The following is an 8,315-nucleotide window of genomic DNA, read 5'->3' on the forward strand; positions in this document are numbered from 1 at the left end:
GTAACATCCTGACAGAGGTCAATAATGAGTTCCCTGGTTTTGCCAGCATTGAGAGCTAGGTTGTTCTCAGTGCTCCATTTTTCCAGGTCTTCCACCTCCCGTCTGTTGTCTGTTTCATCGCCATCTAAGATTCAACTGACTATGGTGATGTCATCAGCGAACTGGTTGGATCGAAGGGTCTGTTTTCACACTATATTACTCTCTGACTCTGTGGGCAAGGAAACCTCCTGCTGTTTACCACTGACCATTCACCCTCAGCTGATGAATCAGTACTCCTCCATGTTGAACATCTAGAGGAAGCACTGAAAGTGGCAAGGGAGCAAGATGTACTTTGGGTGGGGAATATCAACGTCCACCACCAAGACTGGCTTAGCAGTTTCACCACTTATCAAGCTAATCTGGTGCTAAGGGACATACATGCTCGACTGGGTCTGTGGCAAGTGGTGAGAGAGCCAACAAGAGGGAAAAACCTCCTTGACCTCATCCTTTCCAGTCTGCCAGCTGTAAATGTAACTGTCCATGTTAGTATCAGTAAGAGTGACCACTGCACAGTTCCTGTGGAGATGAAGTCCCACCTTTATTTGAGAATAACCTCCATCCTGTTGTGGGGCACTATCACTATGCTAAATGGGACAGACTTCGAAACAATCTAGCAACTCAAGTCTGGGCATCCATGAGGCACTGTGGGCCATCAACAGCAGCAGAACTGTACTCCAGCATAATCTGTAACCTCATGGCCCAGCATATTCCCCCATTCAAACATTACCATCAAGCCAGGGGATCAACCCAGATTCAATGGAGAGTGCAGGGGCACATGCCAGGAGCAGTACCAGTAGCAAGTGATAGATAGATCTTAATGGTCCCACAACCAATAGATCTGACATAAGCTTTGCAGTCCTGCCACATCTAGTCGTGAATTGTGGTGGGCAGTGAAATAACACACTGGAGGAAGAGACTCTACAAATATCCCCATCCTGAAAGATGGAAGAGTGCAGCACATCAGTGCAAAAGATAAAGCTGAAGCATTTGCAACGATCTGTGTGCTGAGTGGATTGTCCATCTCTGGATCCTCCAGTGGTCCCCAGCATTACAAATACCAGTCTTCAGGCATTTGAAGACTGGCTTGAAAAGGGTGAATGCTAGGAAATTGTTTCCATTAGGCGAGGAGACTGGGACCTGTGGACACAGCCTTAGAATTAGAGGGGGTAAATTCAGAACAGAAATGCGGAGACATTTCTTCAGCCAGAGAGTGGTGGGCCTGTGGAATTCATTGCCGCAGAGTGCAGTGGAGGCTGGGACACTAAATGTCTTCAAGGCAGAGATCGATAAATCCTTGATGTCACAAGGAATTAAGGGCTACGGGGAGAATGCGGGTGAGTGGAGTTGAAATGCCCATCAGTCATGATTGAATGGCAGAGTGGACTTGATGGGCCGAATGGCCTTACTTCCACTCCTATATTTTATGGTCTTATTTACTTCACTCTACATGGTATCAAGAAACCGTTGGAGACGCAAGATATTGTTAAGGCTATGGGCCCTGACAACATTCTGGCGATAGTCCTGAAGTCTTGTGCTCCAGAACTTGTTGCTCCCCTAGCCAAACTCAGCCAGTACAGTTACAACACCAGCATCTACCCGACAATGTGAAAAATTGTATAGGTACGTCCTGTATTCAAAAAACAGGACAAAGCTAACCCATCCAATTATCGCCATATCAGTTTACTCTCAATCATTGGTAAAGTGATGGAAGGTATCATTAACAGTGCTATCAAGCAGCAACTGCTCAGCAATAACCTGTTCAGTGATGCCCAGTTTGAGTTCCAACAGGGCCACTGAGTTCCTGACCTCACTACAGCCTTGATTCAAACATGGACAAAAGGGTTGAATTCCACAACGGAGGTGAGAGTGACAGCCCTTGACATCAAGGTTGTATTTGACCAAGTGTGGCATCAAGGAGCCTAGCAAAACTGGAATCAATGGGTATTGGGGGCAAACTCTCCAGTGGTTGGAGTCATTCCTGACACTTAGGAAAATGGTCTTGGTTGTTGGAGATCAATCATCTCAGCTCCAGGGCATCTCTGCAGGAGTTCCTCAGGGTAGTGTTTTAGCCCCAACCATCTTTAGCTGCTTCATCAATGGCCTTCCCTTCATCATGACATCAGAAGTGGGGATGCTCGCTGATGGTTGCACATCATTCAGCACCATTCACGACTCCTCAGATACTGAAGCAATCCAAGTTCAATGCACTAAGACCTGGACAATATCCAAGCTGTCCCAGTACAGTTACAACACTGGCATCTGCCTGACAGTGTGGGAAATTGCGGTACACAAAAAGCAGGATAAATCCCTCAGCCCATCCAATTACTGAGGTAAAAACAATGACTGCAGATGCTGGAAACCAGATTCTGGATTAGAGTGGTGCTGGAAAACCACAGCAGTTCAGGCAGCATCCGAGGAGCAGGAAAATTGACGTTTCGGGCAAAAATCGTTCCTAATGAAGGGCTTTTGCCCAAAACCTCCATCCAATTACAGCCCTATCAGTTTACTGTAAAGTGATGGAAGGTGTTAAAAATGCCAAATAACTTGCTGCAGAAAATGCCAGTCAATGACCATCTGCGTTAAGGAACAATCTAACTACTACTCCTTGAAATTTAATTGGGTTCCATCACTGACTCCCCACTATCAACATCCTGAGGGTTACACTGACCAGAAAGTCGACTGGACTCATTACATATATGCAATAATTATGCAATGACAGGAATACAGTGGTGAGTAACTCAGCTCACCTCCAAGCCTATCCACTATCTACAAGGCATGGGTTGGGAGTGTGATGGGATACTCTCATCTTGCCTGGATGGGTGCAGTTCTAATAACATTTTAAGAAGCTTGATACCACGCAGGACAAAACAGCCCAATTGATTGACACCACATCTACAAACATCCACACTCTCTACAGTTGAAGCTCAGTAGCAGCAATGTGTAGTACCTACAAGATACACTACAGAAATTCACCAAATATCCCCTCAGACAGCACCTTCCAAATCCATGACCACCTCCATCTAAAAGGACAAGGGCAGCAGATACGTGGGAACACCACCTTCTGCATGTTCCCCTCCAAACCACTTTCCCTCCTGACATGGAAGCATATTGCCATTCCCTCACTGTCTTGAGCCAAAATCTTGGAATTCCCTCTCTATTGGTGTTGTGGGTCAACCCACAGCATATGGACTGTAGCAGCTGAAGAAAGCAGCTCACCACCACCTTCTCAAGGGCAACTACGGATAGGCTCTGTTGGAGCTCAAACAAACTGGTTTGTTGCCCATGCCACGTGCTAGCGAGGCTAGGAATAGGTGGTTACAAGGATGGTGCGGGAGGGAAGGTTTCGAATACCTGGATAATTGGGGCTCATTCTGGGGTAGGTGGGACCTCTACAAACAAGATGGTCGACATCTGAACCGGGGGGAAATTTGCTAATGCTCTTCAGGAGGTGGGGGTTTGGGAGTGGCGGGGTTGGGGTGGGGGGGAATGGTGGGAACCTAATTCAGCCGGGAGATGGAAACCTAAATTGTAGTTGCAGTGTCCAGGAAGTTGAGAATAGTGAGGTTAGAAACAAGGTTTCAAGGTTGCAAGAGTGCACTGGTAGGCAGGAAGGTGGTTTGAAGTTTATCTACTTCAACACAGGAGCAGCCGGAATAAGGTGAGTGAACTTGCAGCACGGGTTGGTACCTTGGACTTTGATGTTGTGGCCATTTCGGAGACATGGATTGAGCAGAGTCAGGAATGGTTTTTGCAGGTTCCAGGATTTGGATGCTTCAGTAAGAACAGAGAAGATGGTAAAAGAGGGGGAGGTGTGGCATTGTGAGTCATGGACAGTATTACGGTAGCAGAAAGGAGGTAGTACAAGGTAGGCTGAAGTTGGAAACAGGAAAGGAGAGGTCACCCTGTTGGCAGTTTTCTATAGGCCTCCAAATAGTTGTAGAGATGTAGAGAAAAGAAAAGCAAAGTTGATTCTGGATAGGAGCGAGTGTAACAGGGAGTTGGTATGGGGGACTTCAATTTTCCAAATATTGACTGGAAATACTATAATTTGAGTACTTTAGATGGGTCAGTTTTGTCCAATGTGTGCAGGAGGGTTTCCTGACAGTATGTAGACAAGTCGACAAGGGGCGAGGCCACATTAGATTTTGTACTGGGTAATGAATCCAGCCAGGTGTTAGATTTGGAGGTAGGTGAGCACTTTGGTGATAGTGACCACAATTCGGTTATGTTTACTTTAGCGATGGAAAGGGACAGGTATATATCACTGGTCAAGAGTTATAGCTAGGGGAAAGGCAATTATGACACGATTAAGCAAGATTTAGGATGCATAGGATGGGGAAGGAAACTGCAGGGGATGGGCACAATTGAAATGTTGGGCTTATTCATGGAACAGCTATTGCGTGCCCTTGAAAAGTATGTACCTGTCAGGCAGGGAGGAAGTGGTCGAGCGAGGGAGCCATAGTTTACTGAAGAAATTGAAACGCTTGTCAATAGGAAGAAGAAGGCTTATGTTAGGATGAGACGTGAAGGCTCAGTTAGGACACTTGAGAGTTGCAAACTAGCCAGGGACGATCTAAAGGGCGAACTAAGAAGAGCCAGAAGTCATTGGCAGATAGGATCAAGGAAAACCCTAAAGCTTTCTATAGAAATATCAGGAATAAAAGAATGACTAAAGTAAGATTAAGGTCAATCAAGGGCAGTAATGGGAAGTGGTGTGTGGAGTCCGAGGAGATGGGAGAAGCGCTAAATGAATATTTTCATTGGTATTCATACTGGAAAAAGACAATGTTGTTGAGAATACTGAGATACAGGCTACTAAACTAGACAGGTTTGAGGTTCACAAGGAGGAGGTGTTAGCAACTCTGGAAAGTGTGAAAATAGATAAATCCCCTGGGCTGGATGGGATTTATCCTTGGATTCTTTGGGAAGCCAGGGAGGAGATTGCCGAGCCTTTGGCTTTGATCTTTATGTCATCATTGTCTACAGGAGAAGTGGCAAATGTTGTCCCCTTGTTCAGGGAGGGGAGTAGAGACAACCCTGGTAATTATAGACCAGTGAGCATTACTTTAGTTGTGGGTAAAGTGTTGGAAAAGGTTATAAGAGATAGGGTTTATAAACATCTAAAAGGGATAGGTTGATTAGAGATGGTCAACACTGTTTTGTGAAGGGAAGGTTGTACTTTGAGTGCTTTGAGAAGATGGCCAAACAGGTGAATGAGGTTAAAGCAGTTTATGGATTTCAGTGAGGTGTTTGATCATGCTTGCCCATGGTAGGCTATTGCACAAAATAAGGAGGCATGGGATTGAGGGTGATTTAGTGGTTTGGATCAGAAATTGTGTATCTGAAAGAAAACAGAGGGTGGTGACTAATGGGAGATGTTCATCCCGGAGTTCAGTTACTTGTGGTGTACCACAAGGATCTGTTTTGGGGCCACTGCTGTTTGTCATTTTTATAAGCGATCTGGATGAGGGTGTAGAAGGATGGGTAAGTAAATTTGCACATGACACTAAAGTCGATCGAGTTGTGGATAGTGCCGAAGAATGTTGCAGGTTACAGAGGGACGTAGATAAGATGCAGAGCTGGCCTGAGGGCTGGCAAATGCAGTTTAATGTGTAAAAGTGTGAGGTGATTGACTTTGGAAGGAACAACAGGAATACAGAGTACTGGGCAAATGGTAAGATTCTTGGTAGTATAGATGAGCAGAGAGATCTTGGTGTCTGTGTGCATAGATCTCTGACAGTTGCCGCCCAGGGTGATAAGGTTTTTAAGAAGACACAAGGTGTATTGGCTTTTCTTGGTAGAGGGACTGAGTTTTGGAGCCATGAGGTCATGTGCAGCTGTACAAAACTCTGGTGCAGCCGCACTTGGAGTATTGTGTATAGTTCTGGTCACCACATTATAGGAAGGATGTGGAAGCTTTGGAAAGGGTTCAAAGGAGATTTACTAGGATGTTGTCTGGTATGGAGGGATGATTTTATGAGGAAAGGCTGAGGGACATGAGGTTGTTTTCGTTAGAGAGAAGAAGGTTGAGAGGTGATTTAATTGAGACGTATAAGATAATCAGAGGGTTAGATAGGGTGGACAGGGAGAGCCTTTTTCCATGGATGGTGATAGCTAGCACGAGGGGACATAGCTTTAAATTGAGAGATGATAGATATAGGACAGATGCAGAGATAGGTTCTTTACTCAGAGAGTAGTAGATGCGTGGAATGCACTGCCTGCAACAGTAGTAGACTCGCCAACCTTTAGGGCATTTAAATGGTCTTTGGATAAACATATGGATGAAAAATGGAATAGTTTAGGTTGGATGGGCTTCAGATTAATTTCACAGCTTGGTGCAACATCGAGGGTGGAAGGGTCTGTTATGCATTGTAATGTTCTATGTTTTATCTTCATGTTCTAATAAGCTGTGAAGCTGGGCTGAGAGGTGGCAAATACAGTTTAATGTGGAAAAATGTGAGGTGCTTCACTTTGGAAGGAGCAACAGGAATGTGGAGTACTGGGCTAATGGTAAGATTCTTGGTCATGTAGATGAGCAGAGAGATCTCGGTGTCCAGGTACAAAGGTCCCTGAAAGTTGCCACCCAGATTGACAGGGTTGTGAAGAAGGCATCCGGTGTGGTAGCTTTTATTAGTTGAGGGATTGGGCTTTGGAGCCACAAGGTCATGTTGCAGCTGTACAAAACTCTGGTGCAGCTGCACTTGGAGTATTACATACAGTTCTGGTCACTGCATTATGGGAAGGATGTGGAAGCTTTGGAAAGGGTTCAGAGGTGATTTACCAGGAAAATGCCTGTTATCGAGGGAAGGTCTAATGAGGGAATTCTGAGGGACTTAAGGCTGTCTTCACTAGGGAGAAGGTTGAGAGATGACTTAATAGAGACATATAAGATAATCAGAGGGTTAGATAGGGTGGACAGTGAAAGCCTTTTTCCTCAGATGGTGATGGCTAGCATGAGGGGGCATAGCTTTAAATTGAGGGGTGATAGATATAGGACAGATGTTAGAGATAGTTTCTTTACTCAGAGAGTAGTAGGGGCGTGGAACACCCTGCCTGCAACACCCTGCCTGCACCCTATACATGGACACCAAGATCTCTCTGCTCATCCAGACTACCAAGAGTAGACTCGCCAACTTGAAGGACATTTAAATCATCATTGGATAAAAATATGGATGAGAATGGAATAGTGTAGGATAGGTGGGCTTCAGATTGGTTGCACAGGTTGACGCAACATTGAGGGCCGGAGGGCCTGTACTGCACTGTAACATTCAATGTTCTATGTTCCAAACGTTGGCCCAGTCAGCAATTCCAAGATTCCAGGGGTGAGTGAATGAAATTAAATGGAGATGGTTAATTCCTCTCTTGGAGATGATAATTGATTGCAACTTGTGTTGCACAAATATGACTTTTCAATTCATAGGTAAAAACAAGGACTGCAGATGCTGGTAACCAGAGTCTAGATTAGAGTGGTGCTGGAAAAGCACAGCAGGTCAGGCAGCATCCGAGGAGCAGGAAAATTGTCGTTTCGGGCATTCCTGGTGAAAGGCTTTTGCTCGGATGCTGCCTGACCTGCTGTGCTTTTCCAGCACCACTCTAACCTAGACCCTACTTTTCAATTCATGCCCAGATGTGATCCAAGTCTTTCTGCATAAAGGGTTCAAACTGTTTCATTTTCAGAGGCGTTAAGATTGAGACTGAATATTCTTCAATCAGTTCTACTTCAGAATTTGTGATGGAGGGAAGATTATTGAAGTATCTGAAGATGGCTGAACCTTGCACACGATCCTGAAGCACACATACTTTCTCTTTCATTGCAAGAATCTTTGCTTTTGTGGAGTTTTCCCTGATATGCATGGATTTCAATTTAACTGAGAATCTGAATGTTCACTCAGTGAAACCCTGAACCAGTACCAAAAGAAGGAAAGTTCGAGACCAGAGCATTATGTGTGTAAGTCCTGTTCTGATTTGCTTTTCCAAAATGCATCATCTCGCATTTATCTAAATTAAACTCCATCTATCACTCCTCAGTCTATTGGCCCATCTGGTGAAGATCCCATTGTACTCTGGGTAACCTTCTTCGCTGTCTACTGCACCTCCAATTGAGCACCAAAATTGCAGTTGCATAAGTGGACAGACCTAATAGAGGAATTTTCAAGTTTGTGAACTGACTGTATGACAATAAAATTTAAAATGTAACATTCTTGTTTGGTTAGTCATTAAATTGCATGAATTTTAAAAAACAAACAAGCCTAATTATGAGCATATCCTGTATTAAG

Source organism: Hemiscyllium ocellatum, chromosome 1 (genome assembly GCF_020745735.1).
Source record: "Hemiscyllium ocellatum isolate sHemOce1 chromosome 1, sHemOce1.pat.X.cur, whole genome shotgun sequence".
NCBI classification, from domain to species: domain Eukaryota; kingdom Metazoa; phylum Chordata; class Chondrichthyes; order Orectolobiformes; family Hemiscylliidae; genus Hemiscyllium; species Hemiscyllium ocellatum.